Raw genomic sequence first — 14,156 nt, forward strand, 5'->3', positions numbered from 1 at the left:
GTTCGAGACTCGAAGCGCACTCCGGCTGTTGAACGGCTGCTCGAATTATCGCAAGTTGAATCTGATTCCTGCATTCCTAGCCTCTTTCCTGCCTGGTTTAAATCGGTCCGTTATCGGTCTACCTCGATACACGTGTACGTACGTATCTCCTACGGCTGTAAACTCCGCAACTCGTAACAGAATCGAATTCGGCTGTGCACGCTTCTGGCTCCGGTAATCGAGACCTCTTGGAACCTCAACCTGCGCCTGGCGATCGATAGAAATTACGATGTTCGAATCAGTTAACGATGTTGCGTGGCTGACTCCGTGCGATTTCTCTGTTATCGCTCAGTTAGAGCCACTCTACGACTTGAATTAATAAGCTGCGGATGATGACGCATACCGAACCGTGCCTTTAGCGTCTGCACGTTTCTACCGACGCTACGTGAAATACAGATCAAAATTACGACGCAACGGAGAATTTGTAGAACACCGCAAACAATGCTCGCTAATTGTATTACTCCTTCTAGAAGTTGCGTAGTTGCTTAACGTCGATCCAGATAATTGCCACGACTAAACTTGATACAAACGCGACTCGACCGTATCTTTTGCTTTCAAATATTGGTCCGATCGATTTTATCGAGGTCGTGTTATTAGGGTCACCTAGCCTTCGATGTTTCAAAGCTCCACTTTGAACTTTGCATAAAGTAATCAAATTTACCGCACGTTGTGAGTGGTAATTCGTCTTTAAGTGCAGCAAGGAAAAATAGCAAAACCCAGAAAATGACCCAAATAACATTGCGATAGGACTATTTGAGTCAGCGAGGAGGAGGTACATCGATTGAACAAACTTTTCACTTCTTGACGAATGGAAATCCCAATAGAAATCCCAATAGAAAACTATGATCGTCGAGCTATTCATGTAAACGATATATTTCAACGCTCATCACGCTACTAATAAATAACGAGTCGCACGATTTATTTTCAAACGTATTTGCCTTACTCGTATTGCCATCTACGTAAATTGAATACTTGAGGCAGCCGGCCAGCTAAAGCGAGCGCGTGTTCTAATCGAATAAGAAAAATTCGCCGATCGTCAAGCGAGGAACGCATTATCGAGCGCGGACCGTGTGTCTATCGAAACCAGCGAGCAACGGAATAATTAAATCACTGACCAACGGCGGAGGCTTTGGCACGAGTGCCGAGCGACGTTGCAATTTTATTTCGACCGCAGAATTTCATTCGTCAAGCACGCCATACAACGAATCACAATTATTCCCCGCCTTATGTATTTCAGCGGGCGCGCGCACGTACGCACCGCGACGCTCGCTCGTCAACGTCGACCACCGACAGAATTCCATTTTTGCAAATTATTCTTCCACTTCGTGCCGCGAGCACGCAGCTCCGTGTGCTCTCTCCTCGTGTCAGTGGCATCGAGCCACGAGAACATAATAAATCATTCCTCTCGTCCTCCCGTGGCCTCCGCGTTCCTTTGTCTCCGGTTAACAACGCGCCTTTCATTTTCGATAACAATTAAATCAAGGCGCGCGCGTACGTTCTGGTTAAATGGCATCGAAAAGGACAACGGAACTCGGTTTGCGAAGCATAGAAATTTTGTAGCTGCTCGTATCAACATCAACAGCTCGTAGTTTTCTGCCACAGAAGATGTACGGAGAAACAAGAACGCATAGGACATAGCGATTCTTAATTTCACAGCATTAGAATATTTACGTGTATGATCACTTTATGGATTTAGGACACACATTCGTTATGGTATTACGATACTGGCAATATCACACTAAGCTACAGGATTACGTTGATAGAACGAGTCCGTATTGCCCTTAAATATTGTATAAAATAACACAAAATAATGCTATCGATATACACAGCTACAGATGTGCAACTGACATGGAACTGCATCAGTCAATGCGTTAACAGTATCAACTAGACGATGGGCTACGTTTGTCAAAATGTCCTTTCTTCTCTGTTTGGCCATCTGAACGCTGTCACGTTTGTACTCGTAATTCTGAAACATGTGCATGTGCAGGGCCCACGAGTCAGCCGCTGTTCTCGCGCAGGGAACAATTTCGCCGAGGAAAGAGTTTGGATATGCAAACAACGGGCAAAGTTATTTGCAGCGCAGCGGTCAGAATAAGTGGCACGCCTTGTACTGTCGAGACGTAGCTACATACATAAATGCATACGCATGTCAGTGGATGGCTGCATATATAAATGCATACATAAATTCGCGGCGACTGCACGCGGCCACGAAGGATCCAACTCCGGAGACCAATTAATATTTCAATTTGAATTTTTGCTCACGACTCACGGACCATTCACCGATCGTTCTTTCCCAGTAAAATTTTCATACTGGAAAGCTGAATGAAGCTACCAGTTTGAGAGCACTTTCGCGTGAATATCAAACTTTGTAGTATCTGGTGGAACGTTTGATTATTTAAAATTAAAATAGTAGCGGGTGAACGGAAAAGCTTTATAGCGTGGGTGGCGATGTAAGGAAAGCAAGGGCAATAAGAAATTGGCAAAGTCGGCGACTAATATTATTGGTAAAATTTGTCAAAGTTACAAGTTATTATCGGTAACGATAAATACACACACTTATATAAACAGTAGTATGACAAGCTTGGCAGCGAAAGGAATCAAATTTTGTAATCTTACAGAATACAGGGTAGTCTACCTAAATCAATAACTTGTAACTCACTTTGCTGTATTGTTAGATGGTTTTACGTTGGAAGTTATAGGTACGCGTGGAAACGGATAATAGAACAAATATTCGCAAGAATTGGCCAAGAGAAGAATAGTTCTGATGGCGAGCGTAAAAGAGTCGACGTATTTTAATCGGTTGAAAAAGAAAGCAAAGGGATCGTCATTGAGATCGATCCTAATCACGCCAATAGAAATAACAGGACTGAGCACATGCGAGCACAAATACAATGTTATTCCTTTGTAAGGGTAGAACTGGTGGAAAGGTGTGTATCGCGAGTTCGCGCATGCCGATTACGCAAGATCTCGCTGCCGTGCAATCTACTTGCGTTTCAAACTCGTCTACGTTTTTTAATCCCCGTGCTTTTCCTCTCGTATCCTTGTCCGTTTTAAATTGGATTTCCTACTTTTTAGAAGAGCGCATAACCGTAACATCAACCTCGTAATATCTGTTTTCCGGTTTCGCTCGACGAGAAACTTTTCGGTTGTCCGCTCGAACAGAGACTCTTCCGAGTCGCTGGCATGCATAAATAAATCGAAAACACCGGTGTCGATTACGCCGCTCTAAAACGGCCGAAAATTTCTCAAAGAACAAGCACCGGCTATCGATCAATCGGCCAGGATTAATTGCCGTGCGAGCGAATAGAGTGGCGAGGCAAGGCAATTAAGGCAATCGTTTTCGTCGACGGCACGATGGAAAGTAGTAGAGGGCCGATATCGAAAGTATCGTTAAGTTTTTTCGTCAATTACATCGAACAGCTCCGTCGGGCCACTTTAAAAACTTTCTCCCCTCCCACTCCCTATATAACCGTTGCTTCGACGTTTCAAGTAGCCGCCATTCGCCATTGTATCGATCAAGTATCGTGGTAAATTTCGCGAAAATAATTTTCTTCTCGCGTCCGATCCACGGTTCTTCGTTTCACTCGTTTACTTGAGCTTGTTATAACGGCATTGGCTGGCGACGTAAGCGAGAAAGAGCTGGTCAGTTTCAAGAACCGGCAACCGCAAGCACTTGAAAAGCTTAAAGTCGTCTCGATGTCTGTTTGCTTCGCGTACTTTCCGACGGTTATCCGATCGAACGACGACCGGCCGGCCTCCGATCGAGAATATCGACAACGGCGTTATGGTAATTGCGTTAAAAGAAACTTGCCACTTAACCCCGCCGCTTTCAGCCTCCTCGTGGAAATTGATCCTTTCGCTCTTGAATGTTCTCGATTATGGCAAATTAACTCTATAACGATACACTTTAGGCAAGTGATTCGACAAAGCATTCCCAATCGAAAGAGAGTTTGTCCATCGTTATGATTGTTTCGCGGCGATATTTCGCTGCTCAAGAACGCGCCGTTTGTGAACGTTTGTGTCGAGCATCGCGAGAATGGCGAATGACACGGCGCAGCTGGCGCCGAAAAATCCGTTTCGATAGATTTATCGTCGGGGTTTTCGGTCCAGAGCCCCAATAAAATTGATTACGGCGAGCTTAAACACCGTTAAACCGTAACCGTGCATAATAAAGGGCCAGCGTACAAACTGTTGCGCACCGTGTGCGCGGTTATGCTGAAATTTGCTTATAAATTTGCATCGCATTAACGAAGTGTAAGCGGAATTATATCTATATCACGTGTGCACGTTGCGCTGCGAAATTGCGACTCATCGAGCATGAAAATTATTCTGACACAAGGCCGTTCGCAAATTGCCGAAAAAACGACGCGAGGCCAAACGGTTTTTCCGATGCACCGGTGTTTCGCGGATTAGATATTCCGGTGTCGCGTGCGATCAAACTTTCATCGAGCCCGTTTGTCTTACGCGATAATACCCAGTGAATTTGGCCGTTGCAGCTCGGATCTGCGACATTTAGTAATTTAAATAGAAGATCCGATATCAGCGATCGTTGCCGTGTTACAATTCGCTCTGTTATTATAACGGGCCATAGTCACAATTGACGAGAGCTCCACACAAAAGGGAGAGAGAATCTTATTACCATGTCGGGTGTTATTGCTTTTATGGGACCCGTGCAATATCGTGACCTTATGCGACCAGCCAACGGTGCTCCCCAAGCTGGCGCTGTTGCATCATTTTACTAGTTTCCTGCTATTTTTAGCCGTTTAAGTGGAAATCAAGCATTACACAAGATGATCTTTTCCTTCTTCAAAGCATTAGACGAAGAGAAGCTGAAATTTAACGAGATACCATGGATAATTTCATCGTAGAATTTATTTCGAACGATTAGTGACAACAGATAAAAAAAGAAAAAAAAAAAAGAAAAATAAAAAGAAAGGAGATCGCAGGAGAAGCGGGGAAACCCATCCACGATAGCATAACTCAACGATTTCTGCGTTACACGACCTCCGCTCGGGCAACACTACACACGAAAGGGGTATTGACCTTGATACGACAGGTTCTAGAAGATTCGACCTATTCTCGAGCCTGTCAAGCCTAACTATAGCGTGTAAGAACGGAGGAAAGGTCGATGCAAAATTCATAAGAAGGTAACCTCGCTATGACAGCCTGGGCCTCGGCAGTCAGGGTACATAGGGGCACGGATTCAAAATCAAGACCACTTCTCTCTTTCCTGTATGTTTTACTTATAACCCCATATGTCTTGCAAAGAACTATATTACAACCCTTTTATACTCTGTACCATATTTCATATTTTCCACGATCAATGTCAAACACGATAAAGATATTATCGTATGCGACATTTACAGCGCGGTCCAAATTTACAGACAGATGGGAATAGATAACCAATAGAACAACGTAATTTCGTTATTTCTTAGTTTCGTCCTATTTTGGACAATGGAATCTCCTTCGCTTCGTTTGTACCACGAATTTAGGACCCCGATATATGTACATACGTTTCGTCGAAACTCATCTGGCAACTGGTCAAGATTGCCACGAAAAACATCTTCATCGAAACAAACAACGAACGGAACGGCTTGGAAAATATTCGCAACGACCAAAAGAAATTACAGTGGCCGTGATAGCGCGCGCATATGGCTCGAGTATCGCCGTCGACCGACGGCGCTGTACTCGACACGCACACCTTAAAATCTAACCCCCGGCCCTCGGAGTAATCGTTACTGCATTAGAGCGCTCATTGTCGCTATGGTTGGCGGCGATTACGACGGCGGCGACAGCAGTGTGACGGCGTTGAAAAATGAGAGCATTCGCGCGAGTGCTTTCGAGTGTGCGAACGCTCGCACCAAGCACCTGCGTGGGTCGAGTGTTCGTCTCAAGCACCTATACCGTCTCTCCAGCGCGGCGATCCTTCAGTTCCGAAAACGTGACTCGCCTGTACACGTATCCTGGGGATGTAGTCGGTTGACGACTCTGTGACGAGAATAGTAGACCAACTACGCCGCCAAGCGAATTCGTGAGCTTTCCCAAGTTAAAACTATCCGTTGAAACTCCGGCACGGTGAATGGTTACTAATTTACAATGAATTAACAAAAATAGATTCAGATGCGATAAAACGCGCAAAAAGCGGAGACTGAAAATTGTTTAGGAAATAACCAAAACTAAATATACCGAGAGTTTAATGTAAAATCGATCGTTTAACGTCGCCCGAAAGATCTACGGTGTTACGACGCGAACTTCGCGCCGGAAACGTCGTGTCAGACGTCTCGTTAAGAAAACACACGTGGAATGAACCAAAGAGGCGAGCGTGAATTTTTTATTCGCGCCTTGACAGGGCAACCGCGCGCGCCTTCCCGAACCTGGCCTTCAACGAAACCAAAGTTCCCAACGTAAAAAATACATGCCAGTGGAGTAGAAATTTCCAAGCGACAGACGTGTTCAGCTTTCTACGACGCGCGAGTAGCAAAGTTCCTCGGGCATGCAACGTTCGACGAGCGAGGCACTTTCGCGCGATTACGAGCACCATTGTCGAGCGGCGCGACGAGCGTGCGAGAAACCGGAGGTGGAATCGGTATCGGAGAGCATTAAGAAGAAGGTGCGGAAGACGCGAAGAGCGAGGCAAGGCGAGGCGAGGCGAGACGCGGAACGAGCAAGCAAGCAAGCAACACGGCAAATAGACTCGTCTGACAAGGCTGCATCGAGGCCGCGGAATTATTAATTTTAATTACACAACTCGAGGTTGCGTTCAGCGCGTCGAGGAGGCCCCGGCTTACGTAATAAACTTACAGCAACAGCATCGGTACCACCGTCGCCGCCGCCACCACCACCACCACCACCACCACCACCACCACCACCACTACTACTATCACCACTGCCGTTACCGCCGCAACCGCCATCGACACAGACGCTCTACTTCCATCAACACCGTCTTTCCCGCACTCTAGCATCGCCATCATCCATCCGCAGCAGCATTACGTGGGTATTGATTAAACGCAACGCATCCCACCCTTCGACCGGCTCTCGACCGCGTCTCCCCGTGAGGGAGAGACGGTGCTTTTGGCACGGGAGTTGGCCGACAATTAATATTATTTATCGACGTCTTAATCGGCTGGCCGCATCTAACCGCCATCTCTAACCCCTCGGGTTTCAAGGCGGTAAGGGTTGGAAACCGACCTTGCTGCACCCAAGGAACCTAACCTGACGGCAAAACCTATGCCGAGGGCTCGTTCCTTTCCCACTCTCTCCTCGAGATCGGTCAGCTTTTAGGGAATAAATAAGTGGGGAATAGTCGTACGCGTATGGAAGAAAATGACAAATCCAGCCTGTTGTCTGCACACGTGTATGAAATATTCCAATTGCGGTTTCGGGTGAATCATGGGTCGACCGTAATCTAATAAAGCCGAGATAGAGCATGTAGTTTGGAGGCGATAAACGATCGAGCAATGTCTGTCCGATCGATCGTACTTATCATGTACTAATATCATGAATTTTTCTACTAAAACATTACTCACGTTTCTACAGAGATGATATTAGCCAGCTTCCAGGGCAATAAGGTTTTCCGCTTCACCATAGACTTACCTAAACACAAAGAAGGAGAAATTGTTATTTATTTTCTGTTACGGAAAATTGTCAAGTTAAGCTTTTACAATTTCCCATGTTTTATTTATGATTTTCGTTCGGTCGAGAGGGCGAATTATCGTAAAAATCAATTTATTCTTACCCTGTTAAAACAGCCGGTTCTTCTCGTTCTATTTTTCGCTCTACCCCACCCACTCGCTGTTTATCCTTTTCAATGGCCATAAGTTATTTATAAAAGTTAGCGAGACGCGGTATATCGTCGTTGATTGTCCGTTCAATCGAGCGAAAGTTTTCTGCTTTACAAAGAGCAGAGAAAAATCGAAGAAAAGCGGAGACCAGCTACGAAACCGACTGAGACGAAAGTAGTAGGAATGACGCGACATAGTAAAAGAGAAGGGTCGGCGAAAGGAGAAAGAAGAAGAAAAGGGTCATGGAACTTTGACCGAGCTTCTTTGGAAATCTTACCCGCGTGTCCCTCTTCGTTCCATTCATAGATTTAATTGGATTTCTATCTTTTCCCTCTATTCCCCTTCGATAGAAATTAGTCATCGACAATTTGTCTACTTATTCTCTCGAATCGTCTTTTACCATTTGAAAACTCCACTTTTCCGTTCGTTTCGTGTCGCCAAAAGCATCTTATTCCAAGACTCGCGAGTTTACACTCCCTCCACTTCCTCCCGTCCTCCGCAGGCAGCGTTTTCTTCAACTCGAGTATCGCGACCGGCGACAAATTGTCTTCGGCGAAAAAGCGTGTGTAGAAGTGGAACGACGAAGAGATAAGAAGCGAGGGAAAACGACGGAAGGGTGACCGCGTACCTTTGTAAAATGCACTTCGTCACATCGCTGGTGGCGCAGGAAACGCGTGACCCAGCCTATCTCCCTCTTCGTCTTCGCCGTTCACTCTTGACCGCTCCTTTACTTTCTTCTGCTCGATATTTTTTCCCTGGGTCATTTATAGAGTGTGCTTCCTGCCCCATGACGTAACCCTTATAGTCTACTATATACTACCGTACGGACACTCTGTCAGCTGGAATTTGTCTGCAGCTGAAGGTACGGGTTGACGTTCGCCTTATTTTTGCCCTGCTTTTTGGAAACTCGCTCCTAACGTTACGCCAAGTCTGATTATTCTTCTTGCAATTACTTTCGCAAGCCATGTTGTATTCAGTCCCCGGCACGCATGCTCGAAAATATCTCGCGCTTCTGCATTTTCCCCTATTACGGAGATTTCCCAGCAAATGTTGGAGATTTCTAATTCAAGACAGATTCACGTGATATATAAATTTCTTTAACTTGCTAGAGCTGTTGACGTTCCTCCGGTCGTTTCAATTTTTACTGTACTAGTGAAAAGTAAAAAGCAGAAACGCTAATGCGACAGGAGGATGGATAATCAGTGGATAATTCGAATTAACGAATATCGCAGATTCACCTGGCTGTCCGATCAAAACGACCATTCTAGAAAAATTTGGAGGAACAACGCTGATTAAACGACGGGAAGAAAACAAGCGGAAGAATCTTCTTGCGTCTTTTCTTTTCCTTTCGCCTGGGATTTTCGCTCGTTTATGAGACCGAGTCATACACAGTGTCGCGACGATGCACTAAACCGCATAATACCGAGCGGGCGATAGATTGGCTAAGACCAAGTTGCAAACCGAAGTGAGAGGAAAAAGGGACACCCTTTTCGAAAGAACGAAAGGAGAACGACGCGACGGCGGCTCGCCTACTCCATCGGCGTCGATTCGTGACGAATCGTGAAAAGAAACCTGAATTCGAGAGTACGTTCGACCGTGACGCCTCGCTTACGTTTCATGGACTCCCATGAGAGATAAATCGTTTCTGTCCGCGTTGGTACCTTATAGGGAAGAACATTTTTTAAAACGACTATAGCACGTAACTAACGAGATTATCTCCGAAACATGCGTTTTCACAATTCCTCCGTTCTCATTGGGAAGCCATCGATCAGTTCAACTTGAATCGAGACACGTTAAAAAAAAAAAAGAAAAAAAAAGAAAAAAAAGGAAAAAGAAAAGAAGAACAGAGACGCAGAAAAAGAATTATTTTTTCCGGGTGGACCGACCCATTAATCATATTTTTCATCGATTCGTGGCAAAGCAGCCCATTACCGCGTCCCGTTCCTTCGTATTCCTTAGTGAACGACAAAGACGATGACTGAAAGTTGAAGAACAAACTAAAATCAATTCGAGGTTCGATACCGGGTTTCATGTTTCATCGTCGGTGACGAGGTATCGTGGCTCGTTAAATCGAACGTAAAGGCATTGAGAGCATCGAGAGGGGATAGCGATTGCATCGCATCCGCGGCGGAGAACGTCGAGAACAACGATTGCAGGTGGTGTAAAGCGGTTGGTGGTCGACGATCGGCCGCTCTCTGTTTCGAGTCCCCCCTCGATAACAAATGGTCGTACCGCCCCTGAAGGACAACGCCGCTGTGCCGGCAGTTTCAGCGTAATTCTGCGCCCGGCCGACAGCCCCGTAAGTCACCGGCTCAAACGAAGCGTCGAGGTATTAATTAGAGTTTCAGTCCGGGAACCGCGATCACTTATCACCGAACCCAACCTAATCTGCCGGCTGTGCCCCGTTCCACACCGTTGCTTGCCACTGCCAGCCTTTTAACCGACTGCGACTTAAACCTTCTGATCGATGTCTACTCGATCGTCGCCGACCGGACTAATGAGTCAGGATTAAGAGCTTTCTTAGCGGTTCTCGCCACCAATTCCTTTTTCTTTCGTCGCCGTCGTCGTTGCGATAGCTTCACGAAGAATGGACGTCTAACCCTCGTAGAATCGCCGAGTCTCGGTGAAAAGCGGGAGTTCATTGTGATCGACCGGTGACCCCGTTACGATGGCGGATCATTAATAAGGCGAGCGGTACTCGGCGATTGGAAATTTTTCATGAGCCTCCATCGACCGCTTTCGACGACGACGACGACGACGACGACGACGACGACGACGACGACGAAAGACCGAGAAGGAAGTCGGAGAAACGACGAACAAATGCGATACACAGTCGTTCGAAGGTGCCCCGAGGGATCTCTAAACTACTCGATCTCAGATACACGCACCACTAGCTGGGATTAGAATTTCAGACGAATACCGTATCTTCTGTGCAATTCATTCGACGATCGTGTGCATACCACGTTATACAGAGGCTGAAGAAAGTTAGGGTATCGAATAAAAGTGGATAAGGACGGACGATGACGAGGCATAGACGAATTATTCTGTACCTATCGATATTTATTCAAATTGAATAAATTATCTGTCGTCTGGCGTTTGTTCCCGGAAGGTAACGCCTCATTCGCGGAACGATTATATCATAATCAGCGCGACGTTGCATAACCAAGCAAAATCGAGAATTCATAAAGGGAACATCATTCGAAAGAAGTTTAATGAGTTTGCTGCATACGACTCGTTAAAAATTTGGTGCCAAAGTTGCGGCCGATAGACGCGCATAAAAGCTGCGTGACGTTCAATTAAACGAGCCGAAGGCACAGACAGCATTCAACATGGGTTTATTCGACAAACGAGCCAAAAGGTTGTTGCTCCATAATTAAAAAGCTTCAATCACGTTTTAATGCGCGCCTCGGAAAACTCTACTGTATTAAACGCATTCGTTGATTAAATTTTTAACCTGTAATTAGGCGATTTAACTTCTGTTAAAACCTTTGGCGATCGTTCACCTTCGTTTCTTCCCCCGTTCCTCCGCCTCGACATTGAAGAAATTCCCTTTCTTCTTTCTGCGGACCAGACTCCATGAAGCCACGAAGTCGTGTGCCCGTTGAAACGAAGGAAAAAAAGGAGTAACGACAGAGGAGAACGGAAGCGAATAAAACAGATCTGCTCCCGATATAGTCGAGGAGAAAATTTCGCTGTCGATGGAAGGAAGATTCATTTGCGAGGTACGTAATTTCGGGACGCGGTCGCCGAAGGAAAGGTCGAATAGAAAACTCGTTTCTCATCTGGAACTCCGATTGGAAATTCTTCGTTTACACTCCTCCACGTGTTTATTTAATTTCGTTCGTTTCGAGAATAAACGATCTTTCGACCGGCTATCGAGCCCGACTTTGAGATTCGATTAACAACTGGGTCGAGAAATAATTCTCGCCGATGATCTTCGCCGTGGAAATAAAATGTAATTACCGTGTAACAGAAACGGGGAAATATGCTGGAGTATGAGCTCGAAACATTTTAAACATTTCTCTCAATGTAGACAAGATCCATTTGTTGTAGCTTAAAATCAATTTCAAGATGTAAATTAATTTCTAAGTAAAAGATTAATTTTTCCAAAGGACATATACATATAATCGAGATGAAACTTTTCCCGTCGTTTCCAACACTGCAGAATCGATACCACTTTATTCGAGTAGTTCCGGTACCTCGACAAAGGTCAACTGAGTTGCAAATTAGAGCTGTAGAGGTTATAGCAGATATGTAAACCAACGTAGAACATTGTTACGTAGAACGGTACAATATTGTGTGGACAAACAGTGATACACTAACCGGACAGTTTCCGGGTCATCGGTGTGCAGATAACGGGCCAAAAGTTGTATCCTAATTGACTAAATGCATCAGATGGATCGAATAAAAAAATTCGCGGAAAGCGAAAGAGCTTTGTTTAACGCTAATTTGTATTATTCTCTGTTACAATAAATTGACAATTGACAATAGAGTGACAAAATTTCTATTTTCTCACTCATATTCCGTTAAAAATTGAAATCTGGTGGTTCGAATTGGCGTACATATTCACTCGTAGTTCACTTGTATATATATAGTAGAATTCCATTTATTTGAACCCATTTGAGGGCAAGTGGTCCATACAATACCGATACTTAACGATGACTTTATATAAAGGTGTGTTTAGATCAAGCGAGCGAATGCTCGTTCTTTCACATCGTATCATCGAAACACAAATCACGTTCCCCTGCGATCGTAGCAAGCAACTCTTTTCATGAAAATGAGTTTACGAACAGATAGTCCGACGACGTGCCATGGCCACGTTTATCATTATATCGCGTTAGATAACTGGATTTAGTCTCCAGTTCATTTAATCGGGCGTTAGCCAAAATTCCGTTCCAATACATGGAGTTCTATTTACTATAACGACATTCCAGCGATGGAAAGAAGGAATGAGCGGCATCCGGTAAGCTTGAACTGACTTCGCAACATCATAACGTGTCCCTACGTTAATTATGTCTGTCATCAACAACGGCAAGCTGTCGTCTCGCTTTCCCCGACAGATACTATCAAGTTTATCACGTTCCAGATATCAAGGAGGGGGGAGGGGAGGGGCCATGTCCCTTGAACTTTGGATATCGATGACTGCCGGGAAACTTATCCAGGATGAACACCCGGTAGAGCGGCACCGATTCACCGGCCGTACCGAGTCTCTCGTCTTGGAGTTCGGACTGCAGCGTGTTCACCGTTCGCCATGACCACGTTTTCTCGCCCTCTTACGTAGAAATGCTCTGACCACTGTAACCTGCTATTAACTCGACTACGAATTGATTCCCTGGTTTACTGCCATTTACAGAAGCTGGTCAGCCTCGAAAGTTACTCCCCATCGAGCTGGGATTACGTTCGCGTTCCTCGCTCCGCCCCAAGTTTCTTTATGAAAGCGAATCGGTTGTTCGACCTGTGTTTTACAGCTCGAGGAACACAACCAACGCTGCTTTATGATTTGTTTTAACAGATACGTGTTTTGCAATTAATTTTGACCAGAATTTCGTTGACAGAATCGAGAACGAGAAATAATCTTCTCTGACGAATATGATGGAACTTTTATCTCGATATTTGTCGTCAGATATCGTTGATATGTTATTGTCGAGTCTTATCCAGTTAACCAGAATGTCATATCTATCCAAGAAGTGCAAGATCCAAAAGTAAGTTTGATGCTTTAAATATAAATTTCGACATAAAAGATATCCAAAGAGTGCGAATTCAGAGCGGCACATTAGAAGAAAAAGGTGGTGAAACGCGTACTGAAATGGATATTTGGGTGCCTGCTTGGTCACACTAGGGTTAAGATGGTGCGGTGGAAGTTTTAGTCGAGCTAGTGTTCGTTCAATTTAAAAGTTTCTGACGGACCGAGAAAATTATCGTTATCATGGTTTCAAGAATGACATGATATATTATTTGATTTACAGAGATTCGCGTTATACAATGTTATTTATTCCCTGTACGTTCGAAACTGGCCAGTATATCCATCACGTTGCACGAGGTTGAATATCAGCGGCGGACATTTCGGCGTGAATAAAGCAAACGACAAAAATTACTGGCTTACTACAAAGAGTGTCCTGATTGGTTGGCGCAGCGACGCGATGGTTGCAAAATCATCCTTGAACTTATGGCCCATGCCTATTGGAAGGTTACGCTTAGGAAGGTTATCGATAAAAATGCACGAAATTTACCACGGAATAAAAGTCGGGAAAAAAGAAACACGCCTGTTCGTATAGTACTTTAAGAAGGAAGCCAAGGTTTCCAGCGAACTAATTCTGGTACGCATCCAGCCCGTGG

General features: G+C 45.0%; 1 protein-coding gene across 3 annotated transcripts in view; it reads right to left on the reverse strand.

The window, feature by feature from the left end:
* The window catches only part of LOC117242304, a 252,371-nt gene that overhangs the window by 154,486 nt on the left and 83,729 nt on the right, over positions 1-14,156 (reverse strand). The window contains exon 1 of one of the 3 annotated variants that reach the window (XM_033508847.1): positions 7,775-7,797. The exons of the other annotated variants lie outside the window; for them this stretch is intronic. The gene's annotated coding sequence lies outside the window, so the exon portion shown is untranslated. Of the gene's footprint in view, positions 1-7,774; positions 7,798-14,156 lie in introns of those variants that run through there. 3 annotated transcript variants of the gene reach the window in all.

Source organism: Bombus vosnesenskii, unplaced genomic scaffold (genome assembly GCF_011952255.1).
Source record: "Bombus vosnesenskii isolate JDL3184/JDL3185 unplaced genomic scaffold, Bvos_JDL3184-5_v1.1 scf7180000016273, whole genome shotgun sequence".
NCBI lineage: Eukaryota > Metazoa > Arthropoda > Insecta > Hymenoptera > Apidae > Bombus > Bombus vosnesenskii.